This window comes from Herpailurus yagouaroundi, unplaced genomic scaffold, assembly GCF_014898765.1.
Source record: "Herpailurus yagouaroundi ecotype Mexico unplaced genomic scaffold, PumYag 159, whole genome shotgun sequence".
In the NCBI taxonomy this organism is placed as follows: domain Eukaryota; kingdom Metazoa; phylum Chordata; class Mammalia; order Carnivora; family Felidae; genus Herpailurus; species Herpailurus yagouaroundi.
In genome coordinates this window covers 73,924,613-73,952,445 of record NW_024412400.1, presented here as the reverse complement: position 1 = coordinate 73,952,445, position 27,833 = coordinate 73,924,613, and the positions used below count along the sequence as shown (strand labels likewise).

General features: G+C 37.3%; 1 long non-coding RNA gene across 1 annotated transcript; it reads left to right on the top strand.

Moving 5' to 3' along the window:
* LOC121034040 (uncharacterized) lies at window positions 1-27,557 on the top strand. The gene is made up of 3 exons (XR_005792257.1): window positions 1-145; window positions 26,189-26,272; window positions 27,285-27,557. It is a non-coding gene; the product is annotated as an uncharacterized LOC121034040 (long non-coding RNA).
* The last annotated feature ends 276 nt before the right edge of the window (window positions 27,558-27,833 follow it).

The window sequence follows — 27,833 nt, the reverse complement described above, 5'->3', positions numbered from 1 at the left end:
AGCACAGAGCCCGACGATGCGGGGCTGAAACTTCCGAACCCTGAGATCATGACCTGAGCCGAAGTCGGAAGCTTAACCCACTGAGCCACCAAGGCCCCCATCAAGGACATTCTTAAATGAAACTGGCTTTCCTCCCTGTACCGTGGTGAGTGACAATGCTAGGAGGGTTTTATGTGACTGTCTTGATATATGCTAGGGTGGAAGCTGTTTTGAGAATTCTCAATTTCAAACACCCTTTCTCAGCTTCCTTCTCTTCCCACTCCCTACAATTGAAGAAGGGTTACTGAATTAGTAGAGTTTGACTTGAGATACAGAACAACATCTGGGAGGAAGACCCAGAAGTTACCGAAGAAAGAGGGGAGGAAGAGAGAGAGAGAGAGATTTGAATTATATTCTCTAGTCTGACTGTATTGTAGTTTTAGAAATCTCCATGTCAGAACTTATTTTTAACCTTTGAGTGTCAGAGTGGGGAAAGTATTTCTAACAATGATTTCAGAAACTATATGATAAACAATGCCTTTAAAAAAGCAATTCTGCATGACAATAACCATTTCATAAAGTCAAAAGACAAATATTTGTGACTTATGTCAAAGGACTAACCTCCTTAATGTATAAAGAACTCCTGGCTATGAGAGAATAATGGATGGAGCTTATAAACATATTTTACAGAAAAGGAAATATGAATCGCTCTTTCACATGAAAAGATGCTCAACTTCACTCTTTATAAGTGCAAATTAGAGCTACAATAAAGTACCATTTCCCACTTATCGAATCAACAAAATCTTTAAATTTGATAATATATTGGCAAGACTAGAGGGCAAAGGATATTACTGTACAGTGCTTAGAAGAGTATAAATGGTTATATCCCCTGTAGAGGACAATTTAGAAGTATCTCTCAAGATTGCAAATTACCCTTTGCCTCAGCAATTCCACTTGTGGGGAATTTTTCTTACGGAAGGACTTGCTCATGCATTTATGTGAAATTGCATTTATACAAAGTTTTTGTTTTATTTTTGTTTTTTCATATTGGTTGTATTTGTAAAAGTTTAGAAATAACTGTCTGTTAGTATGGAACTAATAACAATGATTGCATGTTGAAGGAGTTAATGGCAATGAGGCATATCAGGTCAGGAACAGGGAGGGAGACTTCACTGTGTATCTGTCTTTATATACTTTATTTTGAAAAAAAAATTGAGTATATTATTCAGTTTTTAAAGGCTCAAAAAAATTCTCTATATCACCTAGCAAGTACTAAATTTCTCCTTTCTGGTTACTAAGATAGAAAATAGGAAGAAAAGGAATCCCTCTGTTTTCTGCTGAAGTGAAATTGAAATTATGTAGGGTATCTTATTTTCAGTAGTCACCTAATGCATATTGATTGGATGAATGAAACAAGTGGGTAATGACATTGTATTGCTTTTAGGTAGATTTTCTGATAACGGTGCACACAAAAGATAAAATTCACTTTTAGTTCCATTATCTTTCCTCTTTGGGACATTAATCTTCTTTCCTACCCTTCTTTCCTTCCTAGTTCTTTTCATTTTCATAAACGTGAGTTTCCACGCATGCACCACTACCTAGACCTGAATAAAAGCATATTTGAAGGAAGAAACATTCCATGTGAATGGGCAGATGTCTGTAAGAGATCCTGGTGGTTCTGAATTATGCACATTTTCTTTTACAAACTATATAACAGGGTCTATATTATGCCAAATAAATGGACTGGAAACTGAAAATTTTATTTAAAGCTCTGTGTACATGTAGACAGAAGCTGGATTGCTAAACTCTAGGACAAGGCCTAGAGTTTGAGATTTTGTAATTGACCCATTGATTTCTGAATGTGCATACTTTTCCTATGTCTAACCAATTGCTTGGTCAGAAAACATTCCATAAGAACTTAGAGTCCAGTAAATCAAAATATATACTTACTGCACTGTAATGTAATATAATGTAATATAATACAATATAATACGTTATAATAATGTTATATAATATATATTTAATGTGTGTCAAGAATAAGAATAAAAAGCTTCTTGTTTTCTCAGTTAAACTTATGAATTATTATACATAATACAAATTATTATAAACTCCTATTGTCACATACTGTAATTACCATAAATTTTTCACCTACTTTGTTATTTTTTTAAGGATTTTTTTAATGTTTATTTATTTTTGGGAGAGAGAGACAGATTGTGGGTGGGGGAGGGGCAGAGAGAGAGGGAGACACAGAATCTGAAGCAGGCTCCAGGCTCTGAGCTGTCAGCACAGAGCCCAAGGTGGGGCTCAAACCCACGAACCGTGAGATCATGACCTGAGCTGAAGTCGGATGCCTAACCGTCTGAGCCACTCAGACACCCCTAAAGATTTTATTTTTTAAGTAATCTCTATATCCAACGTGGGGCTCAAAACTACAACCCCAAGTTCAAGTGTCACACACTGTACCCAATGAGCCAGCTAGGTGTCCCTCACCTACCTATGTTTTGGTTTTTTTTCCCCCTTATAACTATAAACAACAGAAGTTCAAAATACAATTGCATAGTATCAATTTTTTAAATTAATTAATTTATTTTGAGAGAGAGAGAGAGTGATAGAGAAAGAGTATGCATACGAAGGGGAAGGGCAGAGAGAGAGGAGAGAGAGAGAATCCCAAGCAAGCTCCACACCATCAGCACAGAGCCTGACACGGGGCTCGATCCCATGAACTGTGAGATCATGACCTGAGCCAAAATCAAGAGTTTGATGCTGCACCTACTGAGCTACCCAGTTGCCCCCATTGTGTCAAATTTCTGACATGTAATTGGAAAACAGAGCAAAGATGCAATTCAGTTTGTTTGATGAAGAATTCTACAGTATGACATATGTCTTTAGGGATATATACACGTGTTAACATAAAATAATCCATCCACCACTTTTTTTAAAGCTTGCATTGATGAAAAAATGTGTATTTATAAATGACATAATTGTAGCCATTTGTTTTTGATACACCTCCATGATTAAATTATTCCTTGGAAACCAATTTGACAATAAATTTCATATATTGAAAAAAAATAAAATAAAAATTATTCCTTAATTTTCTAAGTAAAAATTATTATCCTAAAGACTCTTAACTTTAATAACTAACAAAATTCAGGCCAATACTCTCTTAAATTGATTCCACATGATGGGATCAAATTACTTCATTTTTATTTTATTTTATTTTTAAAGGTTATTTTTTTTCGAGAGAGAGAGCACGTGCATGTAAGGGGGGGGGGGCAGAGAGAGAGAGAGAGAGAGAGAATCCCAAGCAGGCTCCACTCTTAGTATGGGGCCCAATGCATGGTTCTGTCTCCTGACCACGAGATCACAACTTGAGCCCATGTCAAGAGTCAGACACTTAACCGACTGAGCCACCCAGGTATTTTTATTTAAATTTAAATGTTCTATTTGGAAAATTAGGAGATCAACCTTTATAGTTAGAAGAAAAATCAGAAATAATTCTAATGGGGAGGGTATTCATTTTTATCTTTACTGTGTGGCATAGAAATTTCTGGGAAAAGGCATCATTTCAAACTTGGAGGCATCACTGCTCCATTTCCACATATGGTTGGAATGAGAATTCCCTTTCAGTGATTGCCTCCCATTCACACATGGGAGGAGCCAGAGCACAGCTATGGAGAAGTCTGTCAAAGGTTTTTTTCATTACTAGCAGAAAAGTTACATTGTCTGCCTGCCCGAAAATGTTTATGGAAACTTGTGATTTCTACATCTGGGGTTCATTTTTGAGAGTGCATGCAAATCAAACTGTTGAATAGGTAACAGCTATTTTGCTACCCTACAGACCCAGCTTGAGCTCTGAGATACAATGGCAACACATCTCCAAAGTTCTTCAACACAGTTGAAAAACCTCAAAATGGTTTATCCACTGAGAAGTGTTGGAAGCTCTTAAAAGTTACTATTTAAGAACAGGATAGAGTTCCTCATTTCTAAAATAGCTTTATTAAAATCTCACCTAGAAGCACATGTATGATTTTTTTGTGTGTCTTAAGAACGTATGACTATTTTGGTCAGCAAAGCCTAATAATTCAATCTAACATTTTAAATAAAGGCAGCAAAATTTTCACAAATACCTTTCAAATGCAATTCCTAAAATAATTGGTATGTCTAAACTTGGCATTATCTATACAAGTGGTTCCTTAGTAGTGATTCATGATTCATCTTTTCACCCATCTATGGTAAAATAGGAATATTAAGACAACATGGTGCATTTTTCATCATTAAATTGGTTCACTTTAAATTAGGACTATCCTTTACACTAAGATTCTGTCACATCCTACTTTTAAATGTTTAAAATGTCCATTCTTTTATTGCATAACAGTGTTGATGGATAATAGTTTGTTTTTAACATATGTTTGGTGGCAGTTTTCTGTAATCTCTAGGTTTTTGAAATTTTTATTAGTTTTTTTAATTAAAAAAATTTTTTTAAGTGTTTATTTATTTTTGAGAGAGAGAGAGAGCACAAGAGAGGGAGGTGCAGAGAGAGAGGGAGACAAAGAACCTGAAGCTGGCTCCAGGCTCTGAGTTGTCAGCACAGAGTCTGACACAGGGCCTGAACTCAGGAACTGTGAGATCATGGCCTGAGGCTGAAGTCAGACACCTACTGACTGAGCCACCCAGGCACCCTGAAATTCTTATCAGTTTTTAAATGCAGAAATGTAGGAAATGTATTTCATACAATATTAAAACATCCACATAAAAAGTGAAAATTCAGGAATTAGTGCCTCAAAATATTTAATTTACTAAATACGTTTCCCTCAAGACATGAAGATATTTGATTTATTTGTTTTTTTAAGTTTATTTATTTATTTTGACAGAGAGAGAGAGAGAGAGAGAAAGCGCACGCACGAGTTGGGGAGGGGCAGAGAGAGAGAGAGAGAGAGAGAGGGAGAGAGAATTCCAAGCAGGCTCCGCACTGTCAGCATGGAGCCTGATGTGGGTCTCAATCCCACGAACCGTGAGGTCATGACCTGAGCCCAAATCAACGATCGCACCCTCAGCCAACCAAGCCACTCAGGCATCCTGAGACATTTGCTTTAGATCAACAATTTAATATAATTGGCTATATACACAAAAATTAACTAATGAATAAATCTACTCAAACGGTCAACAAATAACATGGGGTGAATTTGAAAGGGAGTTAAAAAAGTATAAAAAGTGACCTTAGCCTGGGATAGGTGGGCTAAGGAAGAAGTGAACAGATTGCAAGGTCACACTTGCCATGATGGTGAAATTATTTTCTAGCCTTGGCTTTAAGAAATGAGATATTATGTTGAGCCAACTAAATCTAGGATTAAACAAAGGAGATGATCACTTTTGCAAACTTGATGAATTAAGAATGGTGTGAGCAGTGGGTGATTAATGAGGGCCCAAAGGTAATTAAAACCTGTACTACTAACTCTTTGCCTGTCTTATGTGTTGCTCTGGTCCCAGTGCCTGGAAGGTTCTCTGTAAATATTTGGTGAATGAAGAACATGAAAGAAGAAAGAGAAGGTAGTTGCTGGGAAAGCAACAGTGGAGAATTGTGCAGAACACCAAGAAGATGAATTTTAGGAATAGCTAATCAATTCAGAGTTTTTTGAAGGCCTCTTTTAATCCAGGCAACATAATCTTATTTGCTATCGATTGCTCTAGCAACCACAGTATGGATGGTGATATTCAGAATTATTTACTTAAAAAGATTTTGTATTGGCCAACAGCTGCTACTACTGGAATTTACATGATAACTAGAAGACTAGGAATTCTGTGGTTTAAGATGGTCCTAAATCCCTTAGTAATTCTAAAGCTTTAGTGATCTTTTTCTTTATGCGAAGAATTTCCCTTGTAGTTACATATTTATGGGCCTAAGATCATTATTAGCTCCTTAACATCACCAATAGAGTTGGAAAGCAATTTCAAAGACAATCTGTATCATCTTTCCTGTTTATAAAAATGAATTTTCAAAGATGCTATTGACATTTTGCACCGTATTACATCAGGCCTACTTTCAGATAGCATATACTTACCAAAAACAAACGGCTTATTATTGGTTCTTAGAAGTTATTTGGCCAAAGGGCCAAAATTTGGTAAGGAAAATGTATGAAAGAGGTTCATGAAAATTTACCATTTTGTCAGATTAGCTTTTTTGAAGTATGATTAAATATAAGATCTTGATTTTGTTATTTCTCTTTATAGGACTTAATTTCCCCACAAACCGAAAGAGATACCATTTCATGGGCTATTGCTGTAAGAGAATTGCACTGGCATCTTCATGATTTAAGTCTCAAATATACAAAAGCACAGATGGCTTTAACAAATAAAAAATTTTGGTGTCTACTATATATGTGATAAGTAGCCAACACAGGGCTATTTCTGTGGGATATTAGAATTCTGGACAGTAAATTTGCTCTCACTAGTTCATCTCATGTTAACATATTTATGTGTCTCCTCCCCTGTTTCAACGCATGCGGTACAGCACTCACTAATTATTTCTATTGTGTGTGCTAGACATTTGAAAGTGTGTGGTCTCACAAACTATGAGGCAGACTGGAATTCTTTACAGCATAAAGTTAGTGACATACAGTTGCTTCAAATCATAGCCACTACCCTGGTAGCCAAAAGAAATGCAGTGGTATACTAGAGGCTCTTTCCTTTCCTACGTACGATTAAATGTTCTCAAAAAACACTTCGAAAATGATCTCTCTCATTCAGCAAAGGAACTTGACTTTGCAAAGTATATATCGTTTTCCCAAAGGCTTTGTGCTTGTGAAACTTGTGCGTACCTGCACAAGAATGTATGTCCCATAATTGTTTTAAAAAACCACGGAGGCAAAAAACAACCCCACTTTATCAAATGATCAGTGATGATACCATTTTACCTATTCAACATGTTTTAGATGTCTTGTTTGTGATTCTGCTGTTTCTCCATCTTTGCCATCTGGGGTCCCCCAGCCAGTGGGCCTCACCGATGTCTCCTTCCTGTGGTTTACTCAGGCTTGCACGGAATGTACACCAATTCGCTGTTTATTCCCGCATCTGGGGACTGCTCTCCTCCCCTGACTCTGGTTGTCTTGGGTGGGAGAGCATCTTATTTCTAACATATAATGTCTCTATGCACGAAGGAGGCACTGGGGCTGACGTTACCCACCGCATTTTCCCCATTCTCCCTTCACTGCTGCTGCTTTTTTGAAGACCATTCCCTACGTCACCTTTCACTCAAGAATGCTTTGCTAGTTTGGAGAGATTTATGATTGTATGTCTAAACTCAAATAAAAGGAGCAAGTATGCTAATGAATCTTAATAGGGACTGTGCAATCATTTTCTCACGAGTTTTAAGCAACACGTTCCTAGACTCTCTAAAAATAGAGCACGTATCACACAAACAGCTTATATCCAGCAAATGATCATTTAATCCAATCATAAATTATGGAGCCTTGTTATAAGCACTCCTCCTGTGTCCTCCCTTTTCTGGGCTGAGGAAAAGTCGGCACGTCCCGGAAGGAGGTGGAGACCTGAGAAAGACAGGGTCTTGTCCCACTCTATCCTTAACGTTGAGCCTCCGGAACAGGAGTTACTCATGTGTGTGCAGAGAATAAGTAATCTATGTCTGAGGACATTTTTTTTTTTTTTCATGTTAAGTTAAATTGTAGCCAGCTGCTCCAGCTGTTTTCATTTCACATTTGAATGTTTACTATTTTACTGAGCTGGGAAAGCAGCTATTGAGTGTTGCATGTATCATTCTAAAAAAGGAACTTTTTCTGTCCTTAATAGCTACAGCACCAGAACTGTCCAGGAGGTCAGAAACTATGTCTGTCTTATTCAACACTGAATTTACAGAATCTAAACTGGTATTTGGTACCTTGTAGGTGCTCATAATGTATCTAAAAGAATAAAGAATTGCTCTCCTAATTGATAAAATAAGTAATGATGTCTACATAGTGTAATTGTAACTGTGTGAAGGCAAAAAATTAAATTGCCTTGCAATATATTATACAAATATTAAAGACTATATAAAGCCTTTTTATTGTTGATTTGCTTATTTACTAGTTTTTAAATCTTGGAGTCTGAGAGCATTTATAAGAGGAATGTTCACAGCAGTTTTACTTTTGGAGGCCTTGTCCATCCATTATTTTGATCTAACCAACCAGACTCTTTCCTAGAGGTCAACATTCAAAATGTAGACAGTTTCTTCTCCCATCCTTAATCGCTGGCCACCTAATTCCCCTCCTCACAGCTGATGTTATTAGTTTCTTGTGTAGTTTCTCAGCTACTTTACATTTAGCTTTTGTAGAGCTTTCTATATAAATTTCTATAGAGCTTCTTCTTTTTCTATGGCTCCATATTCTGTTGCATGGATCGCCTATAGTTTATTTAAACAATTCCTCCATAATGAGCATTTAAGTCATTTCCAATATTTTACAATATATTTTCCAGTATATTAGAAACAATGATACCACAAATAATTTTGTATATGTGTCATTCTGTACACATGTATTTCATCAGGATAAATTCTTGGCTATAGAATTCTTATTCTATATTTTCCAAACTGCCTAAAGGATAGGTCTCAATGATTTTTTCTTAACAATTTGCTTGACTCAAACTATTCTACAAGCAGATTTTTTCATAGTCTATAGTCACACCCTAGAAAATTGAATTATACAGTCCATAAGTGGAATAAGCAACCATGTCAGTGGAGGGATTTAAGGAGGCTTGAGTGTCCTACCAGTGCAAATATCTGGAAGTCACCAGCCTGTCACAGTGTCATTCAAGGCAATCCATAGAGGCTTTCTGTATGACAATCATACCCAATGCTTTCTTTTGTTGTTGTTGTTGTTGATTTAATAACTAGTTACTAGTATTCATATCTTGATAAACTATAAAATCCCTCTCTGATGCTTTCTTTTTTCTTGTGTATACTTCCTCTTTATCTACTGACAGACTGAGGTGACATCCCAGGGCCTTTTTACTATAAACATGTGGAATGTTCACATTACACATAATATGATTCTGGGAGCTGGGGGGAGACAGGGAGGGAAGGAGGGAAAGAGAAACTTAATTCTTCACAATTTTGTGGTTAAAATGCCCTGGAAGATTCTAAATTTTCACTGTGCACCTGCACAGTTATTGTCTGTGAACTTGTTCCTGCTGATGGGGTTAATTTTGTCTGGGCAGATGAATGTCACTCTGAAAAAAAGAGACTATTGTGTTCTATGGACACATGCTGACCCCGACCTGAAAGTGCTGAACATGAGACAGGAGTAGGAACTCTGGTCTCACTTAAAAAAGTTGAAGGTTAACTTAAAATCAATCATTTCTGTTTAGACTAAATAGTAAGTTTGTCAATTGTGGTCATCCAAGAAGAAAGTTTTTTCCTGTAAGGTTTACAGTATTTGCTAGCTGCTTTTCTTTTTCCTTGAAGGTTAGTCATATCTCAAGAAAACCAGGTACTGCCTTGGAGAGTAGAATGGGAGTTGGGGAGGTGCAAGAAAAGTAAGATAAGAGCAGGTGAAGCAGACAGGGACCTCCACAGGAAAAAAAAAAATGTTAAGAACAGAGAAGTAGGATGGCAGGAATATACAACTTATCTAATATATAATATATTAAAGTTTAGTGGCTTCCGATATTAGTGAATTACAGGGCATTCCTGCAGCCTGGTCACACTAGCACTAGGGGAGGTTGAACTCAGCAGCCACAATATACCAACCCACTCGGCACTGGTTGGATGAGAGAACCGTGTTCATAAGGCAGCCAATGCCTAGTCAGTATAACCACTTTGCTTTAAATGTGCTTAGCACAGAACTAGGGGCTCCATATCTGCATGGATGACTTTCTAACCCTTCTAAAAGCAAAGTGCTCTATGAATATGATTTTATGTGCTCCTGAGCCACTGGTTTTAAATTATTCCCGTGTTGCAAATGAGACATTAAGCATCGTGGAAAACTCAAGAACATGAGCAAATAAAAAAACAAGGTTTGGTGTGGGGCGGGGGGGCACCTGGGTGGCTTAGTCGGTTCCACTCTTGATCTCAGCTCAGGTCTGGATCTCAGGGTTGTGAGTTCGAGCCCTGCATTGGGCTCCACACCCGGTGTGGAGCCTACTTTAACAAGCAAGCAAGCAAGCAAACAAACAAACCAAAACAAAACAGAAAACAAGGCTTTAGATAGAATGAGATTATGAACATAATACTCTTACTTTCTACTTTTCACTGGTAGTGAATTTCTATCACTGAATTCTAGTGACTCTTCCTATGGAAAACATTTTTTCCTTTTCTTCTTGATAGTCTGTGTATGTTTGTTGTCAAATATGAAAAAAATAACTGTGATAGAAGAAGGGAGAAAGCTTTTGAGATCTGTGATTTCGGTTTATGTAAAGCTGCTTTACAAGCAGTTTCTTGTTGGGTCAACAAGCCTGTGTGTATTTTGGCATAAAACAGAGTGCTAGTGCCTAATCCACTCAGAATAACCCTTTCAGGGGTGTTGAGATACCCAAGCGATAAACTGACAGCAATAGAGGAGGATGAAATATTAGAAGAAAGGTGTCAACCATCAAGAAAAGCTGCAAAAACTGGATTCCCTGGTTTGTAGACTTGCTATTTTCTATCTAGATGGTTATTGGGATTTCTGTTGTAGCTTTCAGAGAATCACTTTCTCTTAGAAAAGTATTATGTACTTATATCAACACAGCAGTATGGTGTCATGAAAAGAGCATAGACCTTGGGAAATCAGGTAGGTCTGAGTTTGAGTCCCATCTCTACTACTTTTTTTTTTTTTTAAGATTTTATTTTTAAGTAAACAAGTAATCGCTACACCCAACATGGGGCTCGAACTTACAACCCCGAGATCAAGAGTCGCATGCTCTACCTATGGAGCCGGCCAGGCCCCCCTTGCTACTTTTTGGCTGTATAAATGTAGACTAATTTCTTCATGTCCCCATACCTCAGCTTCCTCATCTGTGTTAAAGAAGACAGGAGTTATAATTTGTAGTCTTTGTAAGGACTATGTAGGGTAATTTACGTTACCATCTTCCACAATGTCTGAACAGGACTCCTTAGGTGTTAGTTCCCTCTAGACTGTCCTCCTCCTGACTCCACAGATAAAGGCAATTGAAGCCTTAATAAGTATGTACATACATTCCAGAAAGCATTTAAGGTGATTATAATTTGGTGATTGGACCCAATGGTTTCCAGGAAATTTGAGAATGAGTAAGTTATTTTTCCTCTTTCATGAGAGACTTTTTAGAGTAATAAAGTTTACTTTTTCTTTCTCCTCACTCTGTGCATTATAATGGACTGTCTTTGGAAAGAGTGGCCTCAAAACGTACTGACAAATTGTACAACATTGTGCATGTACTAAATGTCAGTAATTTTATGTATTGTATCACAAATAACAAAGAAAACAGTAGAGACAGCTATTATTTTTTCTTTAAAAAAATATATTGGCAAAGCCAGTGGTTACAGGTAAATAGCACCTATTCATCCATTGTTTTATAGCTCACATGAACAGCTGATACAAATACAAAAAATTAATGGCTGAAGAGTTTAGAACTCTTTAAGAACTCATTTGCTATAAAGATGTTTATCATAGAACTATTTATTAGAGTGAAATATTGAAAGCAGCCTAAATGGCTTATGTTAGGAAAATGAGTAGCAACAATAATCCTTAAGATTTATTGAATACTTAACTACGTACCAGACACCCTTTTAAGTATTTTACATGTATTAACTCATTTAATTCTTAATATAAAACTATGGTAGGTAGTACTACATTTACAGCACATGGTAGATATTATTCACATTTTATGGGTAAGAAAACAGGCACAGAGGTGTTAGTAAATTGCTCAAATTCACACAGCTGGTAAATGGAAAAGCAGGATTCCTGCCTAGGCATGTGATTTTGGAGCCCAAATTTGATGTATTGAGATAATGTAATATTTTTCAATCATAAAATTCTGCCTCAAACATTTTATGATGACACAAAAATGATTATGCTACAACATAGCAAAAAAATGTAGGATAAGAATTATATGTGTAATATATTCTCAACTTTGGAAAAAAATCTGTGGAAGAAAGACTGAAAGAAAATGTTTATGATAGTTATCTCTGGAAGAGTAGGTCATGATTATTTATTTTCTCTTGTGTATATTTTTTGATACCTTATGAATTTCTTCAATTAACTTACATTCACTTTATATTCAGAAAAAATAAACTATTTATAATAGCATCTCATTTACTTAGCATTTTTATGAATCTCTAAATTATTCCACATAAGTGAAATATTGTTTTAGTTTTAGAAAGGAACATCGTAAGGTGATTTAATTCACTTTTCAGCCAGTGCTTACATCTATTCAACGATGCCCATATTAAGAGGCTTTTAAGTTATATTTGAATACTCTTTTGTTGATGGGAAACTGACTACTTCTCAAGGCAGTGCAATTCACTTATAAATATATTTTACTCTGAGAATTCCAAGTCTAATATTTTATGAAAAGAACCTTTTATTTTAATTTTTTAGTAGGCTCCCCGTGCAAATGGGGCTCAAACTCATGGCCCTTAGATCTAGAGTCACATCTTCTACCGACTGAGCCAGCTAGGTACCCCTTATTTAAATTTCTTCTAAATTTTATGCATGCTGGTCAAATTATCTGCCACCGATTCTAGGCCCCAACTTTGGAAAGAGGACCTTGTTATCCAGGGTAGTCTATTACTGCCTGAACTTAGTCCCTGAGATATCATTGCTTATCCAGTCCCCAACCACTTTCTGGTCTATTGGCCTGTGAGGATCTATTACTCATATTCTTCTTCTTTCTGTATGACCATGCCTGGCTATCTGATTTTTATGCCTAAGAAAGCCATGGTATCTGCTGCCCTAAACTGGATCAGTTAGCAACCATTGCCGTTCAGGATAATGTTCTTCTTAAATAGAACACATAAAACTTATTTTTATTGTTATTATGAATAACTTCCACTGATTGAGGTCCACATGGCCGGCACAGTACTGGGCCTTTTAAAAACATGGCCACAATTCGTCATTATAATTAACCTTAGGTAGGTATTCTTCCTATTTTGCAGATGGTGCTAATGCTAATAATGTTTAGCGGGATTAAATAATTTACCCCAGATCACAAAGCTAGTGAACGGCAGAGTTAGGGCTGCAACCTATGTCTTTCTGATTCCATTGTCAATGTTCTTTCTATGTCACTACACTGCTTCTCTACTTCAATTATAACTTTCTTCTTGATGGCTCAAGATCATAATGATGAACATTGGTTATTGTGCTGTGCTGTATAACAGTGGTGTCTTCAGAAGCTATAGGTTTATAGGCCACAGAGACTGTGTTTTGTGATTCTTCTGTCTATTCTTTCATAATGAGGCTATCAGGTCCTCTGTAGCTCATGAGTGTGCTAAGCCCATTATATTTCCTGATATACAACTTTTTATTTCTACGGACTATGGCTAGTGTTAGTTAACTGAATGTGTTAATGAGTTGCATTTCAAGGAAGATTCAGTAAGCTTTGAGGGAAAGTTTAAGGGGCTTCTCTTTTGTGTCTTCTGTGAATGGGTGTGCCTTGCCACTCAGAGACTCAGGTCCAGGCTATGTTCCGTGTAGCCGAGCTTGCCAAATAAGTGAGATGAGGCAGGTTTTTAAGCAGTTTGCTAAAATCCTATCAAGTTGTGACCCAGTGAATTTGATTTTATGAATATGCTTACCTGATCAAACATTGTCTGTTAAATGCAGGAAAATATCATTTGTCCATATCTCCTTGCCTGCCATCACCTTCTCTGAATCTTATTTTTATCCTTGCTTGTCTTTCAGTAGGATGGCTATACATCCCTGTTTCCCAAGACCACGCTGGAACACTTTAACTTCATAGCAATGATGATTGTGTGGGGCTCCCTCTGTGTAGGTCTGTCCACTGGAGGATGAGACACTTGGTATTTTAAGAACTTCGTACTCAAGAGTAATTGTAAAGATTTTTTTCTTGCCCCCTTCTTCCTTAGAATCTTTTGGGCTTTGAAACATTTGCTTTTTCTTCCTTAGAGAAATAGGAGGGTACAACATCTACTATTTTATGAATCTTTAACATTTAAAAAATATTGTCATCTTTCCTCTACAAATTATGAAGACCTCTTAAGGCCTATGAGATAGTCCACTAGACCCCCACCATTTTGCACCAGTATTTTGACTGCTTTATAATTTATGTAAGATATCAGGCCAATCTAGTTATTCATCGTCCTAGCAGCACAGTGCTAGAGCAAAGCCTCATTCTTAAGAGAAGTGAATGAAAAACTTAGTAGCTAAGAGAGAGAAAGAGAGGGGAAGAAGAAGGATGAGGAAGAGGACAAGGAAGAAGAAAGGAGGGCAGAGTAAAGATTCCAAGGGGCCTGGCCTCTGGCATTACCAGACTTAAGATGAGCTCAAGTTCAAACTGATCTAGATAGAATGAGAAGAATGGAGACCATGTGTAAATGATACCAATTATCCTAATGAAAACTCACTTACTCAGTCCAGATTCAAACTATTTCAAAATAACCAGATCTATACTATCGTATAATCATAAATTAACTTGACGCTATCTTGTTTGTTTTGTGCAGATCAGCAAGTGATTGTCACAAAAACGCACATAATTTTCAGGTTTAATGTGCCATTTCGAGATTGAAATATGAAGAAAGTGCTACATGATGGTGATGAAGATCTTGACCTCATTAGGCCATATTCAGCCACTCCCAAGTGTGGCCACATTCAAGTAGCTACTGCCATCTTCCAGAGTCAAGGGAGACAGGGCACAGGGCACAGGGAACCTTGGGAACAAGAACAACAACAATACCACTGTCAAGTGCCTACTCTGTGCCAGACATTCTTCTGGGAGCTGTACATACTCTCCTCTGAACAACCCTGAAACATTGATATTGTGTTCTTTTGTAGATGAGGATGTTACCTTCAGAGAGTCTCAGTAACATTCCCCAAATCACCTGGCTGGATTTGAACTCAGGCCTCTCTGTTTTCAAGGAGGGTCTTTCTACTATACTCTTCAATGTCTTCACAAGGGGGACCTCAGAAAGCTCAGCAAACTCCTACCATATCCTGCTTGGTAGTATAGCTGTTGAGACTTTCTTAAGGAATCTGAGACCATGTCTTCATCTTTGCATTTCCACACCACCCCTCGGGGTACACAGTAGATGCTTCAGAAATACTTATTGAATGAGTAAATGAGTGTCATATAAAGTTAATATTGAAATTTACTTATTACAAAGCTCATCTACACAGGATTAAGAGTAGTAAATGCCTCCCTAGAGTACTGCTTCTCAAGCGTTAATGTGTAAATGTATCACCTGGGGATCTTGTTAAACTACAGGTAGATATGGGGTAGGGCCTAACATTCTTACTTTTCTAACAAGATGACAGTTAATGTCCATGCTGTTCAAAAGAGTATGGGGAAAAGCCCGGAAATTTGGGAGAATTTAGGAGACAGTTCTTTCAGTCAACAAGCAGTTATTAAGTACCTACTCTGTGCAAGTCAGTGTGTGAGTCACAGTAGGCACCATCAGACATTTTTTCCCCCAGTCTTGCTGTAAATTCACGACTATTACTAGCTAGCTATGTGTTCTCCAGCATTGGTTCTCAAACTTGTATGTGCATGGGAATGATCTGTTAAAGAACCCTTTCCTGGGCCCTTTTCTCAGAGATTCATATACAGCAGGTGGGAGTGGGGTCTATGATTTTGCATTTCTGACCAGCCCACGGGTGAAGCCTGAGCTGCTGGTCTGAGGTTCACACTTTGAGAACCACTGATCCAGGGCAATGACCTTAATCCCTGAGATTCCTTTCAGCTCAAAACCTGAAATCTATATTACCCTGAACATAAACTTAAAACTGTACGTTAACAGGTCGGAAAACTGGGTTAGTTAACATAGTTGCTTGTGCTTTGCGGTCAGAATGGGCACCTGAAGGTATCTACTAATAAATAGCAAGCTCAGCTTTAATGAGATAATCAGCTTAAATACACACAATAAAAAAGGATTATATTAAATGTAAGCTGTGGTCAACTATGGATGATGTTTTCCTCACATTTTCCGGTACATTATACATTTAATATAATGAATAGATCATGGGAGCATAGATCATGCAAGCTTGTGTTGACCAGAGGGTCTTCATCTCACCACTTCTCTGCTGCTCTGGGGCCTGTCAGAACTATCTCTGTCTGCTGCTTGGTTTGTCTCACTTTCCTTTTGTCCTTTCCTGCTTTGCCTGCCACCTGCCCTTCAGGTGTCCCGAAAGCTTGGCAAACATCCTAACCATGTGCTAACACATCATGTTTAATGTAAATTATCTTGTTTCTTGTCTGATTCCCATCTAGATTTTAAGAGCTTTAAGGACAGAGACTGTTTATTATTCATGCATCACCTTTTTCTGCTGGGGGGAGGGCGGGCAAGCACCAAGTACAGTGTTTGGCACATAGGTTCTTAATAAATATTTCTCCAATATTGAATACGTTAATAATACTTTGTCCCAAAGGAATGAGTCTTCAATATGGGTATATCAAGCACTTCGGCAAGTCACTAGAGGACACATTTTAGGGGCAGGAGGGCGGCTTTTCTTAAATCATACCAGAAAGTGGTTATCTGTGCCTCGATCCAATCTTAGATATCTCTCAATCAAATTGCAAATGAGGGGAAGGGAGAAAACACCTGTTGCTCTTTTCCTCCCAGTCCTTGCCCTTTCACTGGTGGACACAAGCCTTCCTTAGCATATGGCATTTTGGAATCGACAACATGGTGACCGTTGGCTTGTCATCTTCGGGGAAAATGTGGTTAAGGCAAAAGAGAGTGGCTCTGACTATTAAAGCGTACATGTCTACAGTCTGCCTGCACCCCTGTCTCTTCACTACATCCTCACTTCAACCTGACACTACCCCTGAGGCAAACCCTACCTGTTTATCATACACCAGTCCCCTCAGATCAAATGTCACTTAGTGTTGTCCGAAAAAACGGTGCCAGTGGGAGTCAGGAGGCCTAAATTCCAGTTCTAGCTTTGACTCTAGCTATAGGATCTGGGGGATCTTTTGATACTTCAGGACCCATTTAACATATCTGCCAATTGAGAGTGTAGAATTGCAGTGTCTCGTTACAGTGCCTTCACGCCTTCCTCCTGATACTCATTTTAACCTGATTTGACTTAAAAACGAAAAAGAAAGAGGGGTGCCTGGGTGGCTCAGTTGTTTAAGTGTCGACATCTTGCTTCCTGGTCAAGTCATGATCTCACAGTTCTGTTCCTGAGATCAAGCCCTACCTCAGGCTCTGTGCTGATAGCATGGCAGCTAGTTGGGATTCTCTCTTTCTCCCTCTCTCTCTGTCTCTTCCTCCATTGGGGGTGCATACACATTCTCTCTCTCTCTCAAAATAAATAAATAAACTTGACAAAAAAAAAGAAAGAAAAGAATAAGAGAAAGAAAAGAAATAATGGCAGAGGTGGTTAATAGGATCATGGTTGGGTTGAGGGTTCGTGTTTGATGGTAATTTTGTCTCAGGAACTACATCCCAGGAAGTGACAAGTGCAGGTTCCATTGTACTGATCTGGCAGGCACAGCCTACCGGACTGGGGATGCCCTAGATCAGCACATTGCCTAGAAAAAAAAATGTGATCTCAGAGGATGGTTTTTGAAAAATGGAAACAATAGGTTTTTTTTTTTTTTTTTAAGTTTACTTATTTTGAGATAGAAAGAGGGGCAGGGAATGGCAGAGATAAAAGGAGAGAGAGAATCCCAAGCAGGCTTGTGCTGTCAGCACAGCCCAATGCAGGGCTTGAACTCATGAACCGTGAGGCCATGACCCGAGCCAAAATCAAGAGTTGGTGGCTTAACCTTCTGAGCCACTTAGGTGCCCGAGACAATAAGTTTAAAGTAATTTGCTTTGTTTCTCCTTTTTTGTCAAGAAACCCATAATTTATGTTAGCCTGGCCAAAAACTATTATTCCAATGTTCTTTAAAACAGTACCAGAACTTCTAGGTAATTAGACAATAGAAAGAGATAGCTTTCATCTCGCCACTGGTATATCAATTTTTTTTTTTTTTTTTTTTTTAGCACTGAAAAAGCCTGGCTCTCTTTTCATATTCTAACTTACAGAGCATCTACCAACTGGAATGTGTTCTGCAGGCAAAATCATACTAAGTCTCAAAACTGCATTTTAAATAATTATCTTTGCTAGAATAATAATTTTAATTGTTCTAAAACACTAAATTAATGTGTTCTAAAACACATATTAAGGTTTTATCTTAGAATTATTTAATTGTTTTTGAAAGTGCAATATATGCTCCTGGCTGAAAAAAGTCAGAAAATATAGTTAAGTAAAAAGAAGGAAAAAACACCCATATTACATTGCTCTAGAGACCACCACTTTGACATGTTTCTCTCTTGCCATCAGACTTTTACATTTATTTACATAAATGTGATCACACTATATATATTATTCTTCAACTTCCTTTTCTCCATATCTGTGTTTCATTAATATCTTTCTGTCATTATATACAGATCTTCCAAAAATTCCAGATTTTGAGACAGTGTATGTTTTAAGCTCTCTAAGTTTCAGCCCTATCATCTTTAAAATAAGAATTCTTTTTTTTTTTTTTTCAACGTTTTTTATTTTTGGGACAGAGAGAGACAGAGCATGAACGGGGGAGGGGCAGAGAGAGAGGGAGACACAGAATCGGAAACAGGCTCCAGGCTCCGAGCCATCAGCCCAGAGCCTGACGCGGGGTTCGAACTCCCGGACCGCCAGATCGTGACCTGGCTGAAGTCGAAGTCGGACGCTTAACCGACTGCGCCACCCAGGCGCTCCTAAAATAAGAATTCTAATCATACTTATCTCAAAGCATTGCTGGAGAGATTGAATGAGATAAGGCATTTAACTCAGAGTTTGCCATTGGAACTCAACAAAGGTTAATACTAATATCCAACTTAACAGCTGTATAGTATTCCATCATATGGAAGCACCATTATCTGCTGAATCATTTACTTATCAAGGGACATTCACTGCCCCCCTTTTTATGTACTGTTATAAATGCAAAATACTGTACTGAACATCCTTTTACACATATAACTGACAATCTGTACAATTATTTCTTTGGCATAAACTCATAAGTGGAATTGCTGGGGTATACAGAGTGTGTGTGTTTTACACGTACATATTGATGGATTTCTCCCTAAAAGATGCTATAGTCATTAAACTCCCTTCAACAATTTTTCTTTTAATTTTTCTTGGTGGTATTTCCAATATAGAAGCTTGTTGCTATTATTTTGTCATAAATTTAAAGCTGTCAGAAATTTCCTTTATAATTTCTGGCCTTTATTTAAGCTTAGCAAAGTTAAACACATATTCTCATATAATTCCTTTTAGTAATTCTGTAGTTCTAAAAAAAGTCATATCTAAGCTGTTAATCCATAAGAAATATATTTTTGCGTATGGTTTGAGATAAATAAAGATTAATGAAAATTTATGTGATGTTTTTCATGATGATTGGTGTATGTATGAGGTATATATAAGTCAGCATATAATAACTTGTGTAGTGATATTCCGAAACTTGCTCCTTTTTTTAAATCATCAATGGCATGTTTTGGAGATCTTTTTGTGTCTGTATAAAGAGATCTATCTCATCCTTTCCATATAGATAGTATGATTCCTTTAGCTAGTCCCTTACTGACGGTCATTTACAATTTTCATTTTTTTCAAATAGTGCTACATCCTTGTACCTGTCTTGTTATGTACATGTGCCTGTGTTTCTCAGGGAGATATGGAGAAGGGAAATTGTTGGGTCATGGGCTCCACATGTCTTTCATTTGAACAGACACTGCAAAATTGACTTCTAAATTGGCTTACCACTTTTACATTCATCCCAGTAGTATATGAGAGCAATGCTATTTATTTAAAATCTCACTTTTATCAATACCAAATTCCCAGAGTCTATTTCTATTATACTGCTTTGTGTGTTTTACTAACATCTCACTCTTTGGGTAGAATTTGGGAAATCCATGAACCAGGGCCAGGACTAAAAGCCATGTGACAGTTTCTACTTTTTCAAATCATATTAAGATAATTCTTTTTTCTACATTCAGTTCCAGAAAAGCTTGAGTGAGCTTTGGGTGCAGGGTTGTGTTCTCTTCTTTTCTACAAAGGTGTTAGAGTTTTAAAATAACTATTTGGGGGAGGATTTTAAGCTATTTAAAGGCACAGCTGCTAGAACTTTGACTAATGCAATGGAAATGGGGGTTGGGAATAGTGTAAAATATTTCTCTTTGTGCCCTTTTAAAAATTATTTATTTATTTATTAAATTTTTAAAAATGTTTATTCATGAAAGAGAGAGAGCAAGTAAGCAGGGGAAGGGCAGAGAGACAGGGAGACACAGAATCTGAAGCAGGCTTCATTCAGGCTCTGAGCTATCAGCACAGAGCCAGAGGAGGGGCTCAAACTCACAGACCCCGAGATCATGACCTGAGACGAAGTTGGACACTTAACCGAATGAGCCACCCAGTCACCCCATCACTGTGCCCTTTTGAAATGAATTCTACCTCTTTGTAAGATGGAAGAACAGATAGTGCATCAGGTTTCTCCGTTCTTCATGTGTTCCTATGATCACTGTCTCTTCTACCCCTTGGTCCTTTGTTAGGAGTCAAATCTCAGGAAGACTGGTAGGAAGAAAAGGTCTCTCATCACTGTTGCTACAATTTTATTCTCTCCCCCTTGGGGTTTGGAGAGTGCTGTAGGTTACAGGACACTACAGTTTAAGTGTGAACATCAGCAGAACTGGGGACCCAGGGGATACAAATCCCTAGGGCACACACTGTTTAATTACTGAAGCTTTACAATATACTTTGTCACCTGGCAGAAAAGAAGTCCTTTCTCAAATTTCTTTCTCTACTTTTTCAGGCTTTGATAACACATTTATTCTTCCAAATAAATGTGATAGTTAGTCTATAAGGTTAAAAATGGTGATGGGTTTTTATGTTGTTTGTATTACATGCGCTTGGAAAGAAATAATCTGTTTATCATATTGAGACTTCTCAATCAGGAAAATGGTATCTTTCCTTTTTTCAAGTCTTTTGTGTTCTTTAACAGAGGTTTGGAGTAGTCTGATACATGTCTATTCCCTTAATCTTATTTTCTTCTCATTTAAGAAAATGTTTGATTGACAAGATTTATTTACAATAATAAATGTTCCCAAAGTCAAATGCGTTTACACACACACATGCACACACACACATGCAGGGAGAAAGAGAGAGAGAGAAGTTGTGCTAAGTAGTACTAAAAAACTTTATCTCATAGTCATTGGGAAAGAGTTATTTCTAGACCTTTTCACCATTGAGAAAGTAGAGTTCAAAACTCTGTCTCATGGGAAAATAGATATTTTTTTATCTTGGATAACTTTAACATTCATTCATTTATGGGGAAAAAAAGGCTCCAAGTCACTTCAAAATAATAGATCTTCTCGTAATAATTTTTATTTTTAAATCAGAAGAGGTTTGAAGTAACATTATTAATATAGAATTAGTCACATTAAAATACTGCCATGAGACCAATAATCTGTTTCTTAATATTTCATTGTATCACATATCCTATATTGTAGAAGCTACAAATGTCACATGTGGGTGATGGTCTTATGAATGATTTCATTTTCTTCTTTATAATATTCTATATTTTCTAAAATACTTGAAAAATGGTTTTTAAATGCCACCAGAACATGAATCCCTTTTATCCCACATTTCATCCTTCTGCCCAAGGCATTTCTGGACCAGAGGAGTCCTTAATACTGGCACTTCTGAAGACAGTTCCTTGTATTTTTGATGTTGTTGTCATTTCACATCCTAACTAGAATTACAAAGTCCATATTCTTCTTGGAGACTCACTCTGGAAGTAAGCCCACTCCGTATTCAATAAATACTTAATTATAAGGGTATGTACAGCTCTGCCTACAGCCCAAGACCTACATATCCAGAGTTGATTGTAACCACCTCATAGTATTTCTCTGAGTAGGGGCTGAACTGCTTTTCTCTCCACTGGGATGGTTTGGAGCCTCATAGGTAGTGTCTGGCTGGGAGAGGTTGTCGATAGCATAACCACAGACTCCCCAAACCCTTGCTCAAACCCTTATGGTTTAGATACTTTATGTAAATGGCATCAGAATTCACATCAACCTAAAAATCACTGCAAGGCAAGGCCAAACTAAAGCAAGTTGGAAACTCAAAAGAACAGTCAACAGACAGGTCCCTGCTTGGAACTAACTTCCAGCAACTCTCAAAGGTTCAGTTGGCTCCCACTGCCCATTCATGGGCCCTCCTGTGAACTCTTTGAGAATTAACATACTTTTAAAGATATAAGGAAGTTAAGATAAAATGTAAATAAGAGAAGCAGAACGGAAGGGAAGGAGAATCAGGAATCAAATGATTTTTTTTTTTTTTTGTCTCCCTCCGTGATTCAGAATTGGGAGGTACCATTTACTTAATTTCAAGAATAGTTGAAGTATTAGGGATTTGAAGGAGATATAGTTTCTCTTCTTGCTTTATTATGGAGTTCCATTCAAGTTCTGTTAAATCTATAAAAATCAATATGAAGTATATGTATTATGTGACAGCTCCATCTAAAGTATCTTGTATAGAATATAGGGCAGATACAATGGAGCGGCCAAGCACATGTAATTTACCCCACAAATCTAAAGCACTCCCACATTGATTTTTACAGTTGTCTAGCCCCCAGTCACTGAACAGAACAAAAATGGCTTACTTTCCTAGTGTGGTGATATTTAAGGCTACAAAACGTTCATCTTAGTGCCCTCTAATTCAGGTCTGCCTTTTTTGTTACCTTTCTTGATGGGCTTTTTTAGGTCATTTTAAAAAAATCTTGTCTTCTCTAAAAATGTTATGACAAGGAAATAAAATGGTTTTAAAAATGTTCTGATTTGTTGATTAATTTTGCCCCTAAAATTATATTATACTGGTGTTGTTTTTAATGTTTTAACTATTTCCAAATGCAATTATCTTGAAATAACTATGAATAGAAAATTGTATCTAACTGAAAAGACAGGCTTTCATAATGTATTAAAGTACCTAATTTAGTAACTAGGATAAAAGGGACACACAGAAACCATTTTTGAGACTGTAATTATAAGTTAAGTCACTATTAAAATGACACACATATATATTTCCAGTTTAAAATAATTAAAGCTTTTTTCCCCCATAAATGCTTTCACTCACAAGAGGAGACAGTTGTGAACTTACGAGTTCATACATACATAAAAATATTGCATGGGATTTACCTACCATACATGACAAAAAGGGACCTGTCCGTATTGTTCGGAGGAGTGTAGACAAGTGCTATTTGATTCCCTGCATCCCACCACCTTCACCAATGGCACATTTGCTTGCATTTTAACCAGGGTAGCCGACTGTGAAATATGGCCAGATTAATATTTGAAAATCCCAATGGTAGTAGAGCCATGGTACTTAAACATAACCAAGCCTTAGGGATGTTGTATGTCTCCCGCTGCAGCTGCCCCCTCCCATTTTATTTACTCATAAGTATCATTAATACCAAAGATATATAACCTTTGGTGCCAATATGTCACTTTCTCTCTTCAAGTCTTTAGTAGTTGCATGCTTATCTATTTCAGTCAAATGTATTTCTTATCAAAAAAAGAGTGAGAGACCTGACAATACAGTGTTATCGAATTTTTTCAGCTGAGACCCACATGTCATTCAGCATTCAGACATGCTTGCGCTTGATTGATGGATGGGCTTGTGACAAATAAAACTAGGATCAACAGCTTTGCACCTTTTCCCCCATCAGAGACCAGAGTAAAGCATAACTCTATAACAATAGTGGGATTAGGGATGCATTAGCTCTCCATCGACCAAAACCATCCATTCCCATCAATACTTTGCACGTAATAACCTGAAGCTATGATAAGGAAACAAAAGAAGGAGAAAAGGGACAGGAGAAAACAAATCAATAAAAGAAGGGAATGTCTGAAAGATGCACTGGCCAAATGAAGATTTTTTTTTTCTTGCATTGCTGGGCTAATGTCCCTGAATGTGGAAAACAACACCTCACCCGGACTTTTGATGAAGGAAGCAGACTGGCACATTGTTTAAACACACACTTGGCATCTGCAGATTGATATTTAGACTAGGTTTATTTTTTACAGGCCAAACGAAGCATTATAGTATTTACTGTTAACCTGTGTCCCTAAAACTGCTCTTAAAGAGAAAGGGTGTTTTCACCTGAATGACTCAGACTCTGTGAGGCCGATTCCGGGATAATTAGAACATTCTCCTGTGCAGACACGGTTTTAATGTCCAAATGCTTAGCACAGTTGCACATAGTCCCTTAAATATCGGTCAGTATGAAGAATCTTAATTGCCTGGTTTATTTACTAAGATTCACACAAAGCATATTTTTATCTCTTATCAGACACAGACCAATGCCCCTTTTATAAAAACTAATACCTGTCCTGGAAGGAGTCTTACTTTTCTAGGTAGATTTTTTTTTTCCACATAAAAATTTATCTTCATTCTCAATTCATAGAATATTTTGATGATAATTTCATCATTTTCCCCACAAACAATGGACCGTTAAGCTTATTTATTCAGGTTTTTTGTTCCTTTTCTTTAGAGAGCTTTTGATTTTTGTACTACCTATCGTATTTGTCCTAATTTACAATTTATTCTAATTGGCCATTGAATGGGCCAGTATGGTTTTCTTCTGGGGAGGATGAACATTAGTGATATTTGTTCTCTTCTGAAGAAGAGGTGTGCAGGGAGGCAAAGCCCAAGTTCTAATTGTGGGGCCACTGATCTTGGGAAAGGCACTTCATCATCCTGCTTCAGTTTTCACACTTAGAATAAGAGGAGAATTATATTGTCTAATTCATCATTATCATCATCATCACCATCATTATTAATATTATCATTACTCTGCATTGACATGCTGTCGTGCTTCATTTCTTAAAGTTTGCAAAGTGTTGAGAAGAAAAAAAAGCCAACCTCTCTCTCTTTCTCCTTTTTTTTCACTTTTTTTTTTACTTCCATCTTCCTTTTCTAGTTCTGTGAGAAGACTGAAGACTCTTCTCTTCATTTTAGTAAAAGTAGAAGGAAAAGAGAGAAATTGCCCCATATCCAAACAAGCATGTAGAAGATTCTTTAGAATAAGACAGTGGCTTCTAAACTACAGGCCAGGGAATCCAAGAAATTAAAAGAATTTCGTGATTAAAAAAAAATTAGGGAGGCTCTACTGTTGTGTTTGTGAAATAAACTCTAGTTTCGTTCCTTGAGCTCAAACCTATTTCAGGCAATATAAAGTCAGTTATATGTGGTTATGAAATCAACTGTATATGTAAAGGCAGATTTTGGCTTGTACTATTGAAGGTCTTGGGTGTGGCAGTCAGGAAATGTGGTAGTGTTTCCATAATTACAAGAGAACAATCACGTTTTAATTATGATTTTGAAAGTTTTCTTTGGGTCTAAAAATGGTTAAAATTATTAAGGCCACATACATCTGACATTGCAGGTCAGATAGCAATTTTATATATGTATCATCATAGCTGATACTTTCTCTGAAAATCTGTCTGAACTGAAAACCTTTTAAGTAACAAACGTGATTAAAGGCAGATGGTCCACTTTTTTGGCCCCCAAATTTGACCTGTTTTATAATTGGTACAATCCCGTGGGTATTTTCTTTCAGATCCTAAGTACAAGGCCAATTTTGGGGCACTCCAATAAGTGATTCGTGAGGCACCTCTGTTGAAGATGAATGGGCCTCTTACATCCAATACTGATACCTGTGAGTGGGCTCACTTCATCCTCAATAAGGCCACTCACTACTTATATATCTGTTTCTCCAAATTTAAAGCAGATTCTGGCCTCTGACTCCTGCCACCTTCATAACCATGTAGAGGAAGAGTTCTGGGGTTTTTGAGCGGCCCAGTGTTTTAATATAAAACGACGTTAATAAGCCCAGCCTATGTTTTAATGTAAGTGGGAGCATGACTTCTGCTACTATTGCAAAATATAGAGTATGTGCCAGATGGATATCTTTTCTTTACTGCATAGTCAACTTGTAAGCTTTCTGTGAAAGCTTTTGAAAGCACTTTTACATCTATGACCCTATACAGAACTCTAATTTGTTTCTGTTTAAGTTTCCATAAGCGGAGGTGCAAGATTCACATGTATATGCATGTATATGGACCCAAACGGGACAAAGCAATTCCCCTACATGGCAGGTACATATGGAAATCTTTGGATGATGTTTGAATACGTTACCGTACTACCTATTTCCTTTGTATATATCTTCTAGGACAGAATAAATCCCTGGAGACAATATTTGTGTCCTGTTCAGGTGTCATTGTACACAACCTAACATAGGGCCTCTAGCAACATTAATTATATTAAAATAAACGTACATATGTATTTATGAGGATAAATATATATATGTTTCTAAAGGGATTAAAAACCATAAATAATTATTAATGTTTTAGACACATTCATACTAAAAATCAAAAGAATGCAGCATAATGTCAAATGGAAAAGTCTGTCTGTCATCCTAGAACTTGGTAACATCCCAAAGACAAAATGTATCATGGTAACTAGAGCCACCATTATACAATTTATATCAGTTTGCTTAATTAAAGCTATGTACATTAACTCAGATTGTATCTGGATGTAAACATGAGACATATTAAAGCTACATGTAAAATAATTGTGCCTAGAATACGGTAGGTATTCCCAAATACCTTGCCAAATGCTTTCTTCCCTTTTTGCTAACTGTCAAATCTCTTCCTGTTTTCTTTCATATTCAGAACAGATCAGAGACACTCAAAGACTGGGATGGCAAACTACTGCCTGCAGGCCTGCTGCCTGTTTTTCTAAGTAAATAAAGCTTTATCATATGTAACTCAGGCAGGCCCGTTTATGTATTTTCTGTGGCTGCTTTTGCACTATAGAGGCTGAGCTGAGTAGCTGGGACAGATACTGTATATTATAGGTTGAATCGTGTCCTCCCCTCCCTCCCCCAAATCAGTAAGCTAAAGTCCTAACCCCCAGTACCTCAGAATGTGACCTCACTAGTCTATGTCTCAACAGTGAGTTGGGGAAATAGGGTCATTGCAGATGTAATTACTTAAGTTAGGATTAGTTAAGAAGTCATTCAGGAGTAGGGTGGGCCCCTATTGCAATATGACTGGTATTCTTATACAGAGGGGAGATTTGGATACAGGCATGCCAAATTCTCCCCAGGGAGAACGCCGTGAGAAGACAGCAGAGACCTGGGTGACACAGCCAAGGAACACCAAAGATTGGCAGCAAACCACCAGAAGCCAGGAGAGAGGCACAGAACACATTCTCGCAGCCCTCAGAAGGAGCCAACCCTGCAGAAACCCTGGTCTCAGACTTCCAGCCTCCAGAGCTGTGACACAATACATTTCTGTTGTTTAAGCCATCCAGTTTGTTACTTTGTTACAAATGCCCTTGCAAAAGCATACATGGTATGACTGGGTTCAAACAAAGGTATTCTGGCTCCAGAGCTTATATTCTTTTTTAAAAAAAAGTATTTATTTATTTTGAGAGAGAATGAGAGCAAGCCTAAGGTTTAATCCTGGTGGAATTAGAGGTAAGATTTTGCCACAAGTGGCTTGATGGTGGGATATAGATCACTCTTCCTGAGGTCTTCTGCTGGTTTCAGAAAAGAGTAGAAATGATGTTTGATGATTTTGCTCCTACATATATTTTTAAAACACACACACACACACACACACACACACACACACACACAAGTTCAACTTTCTA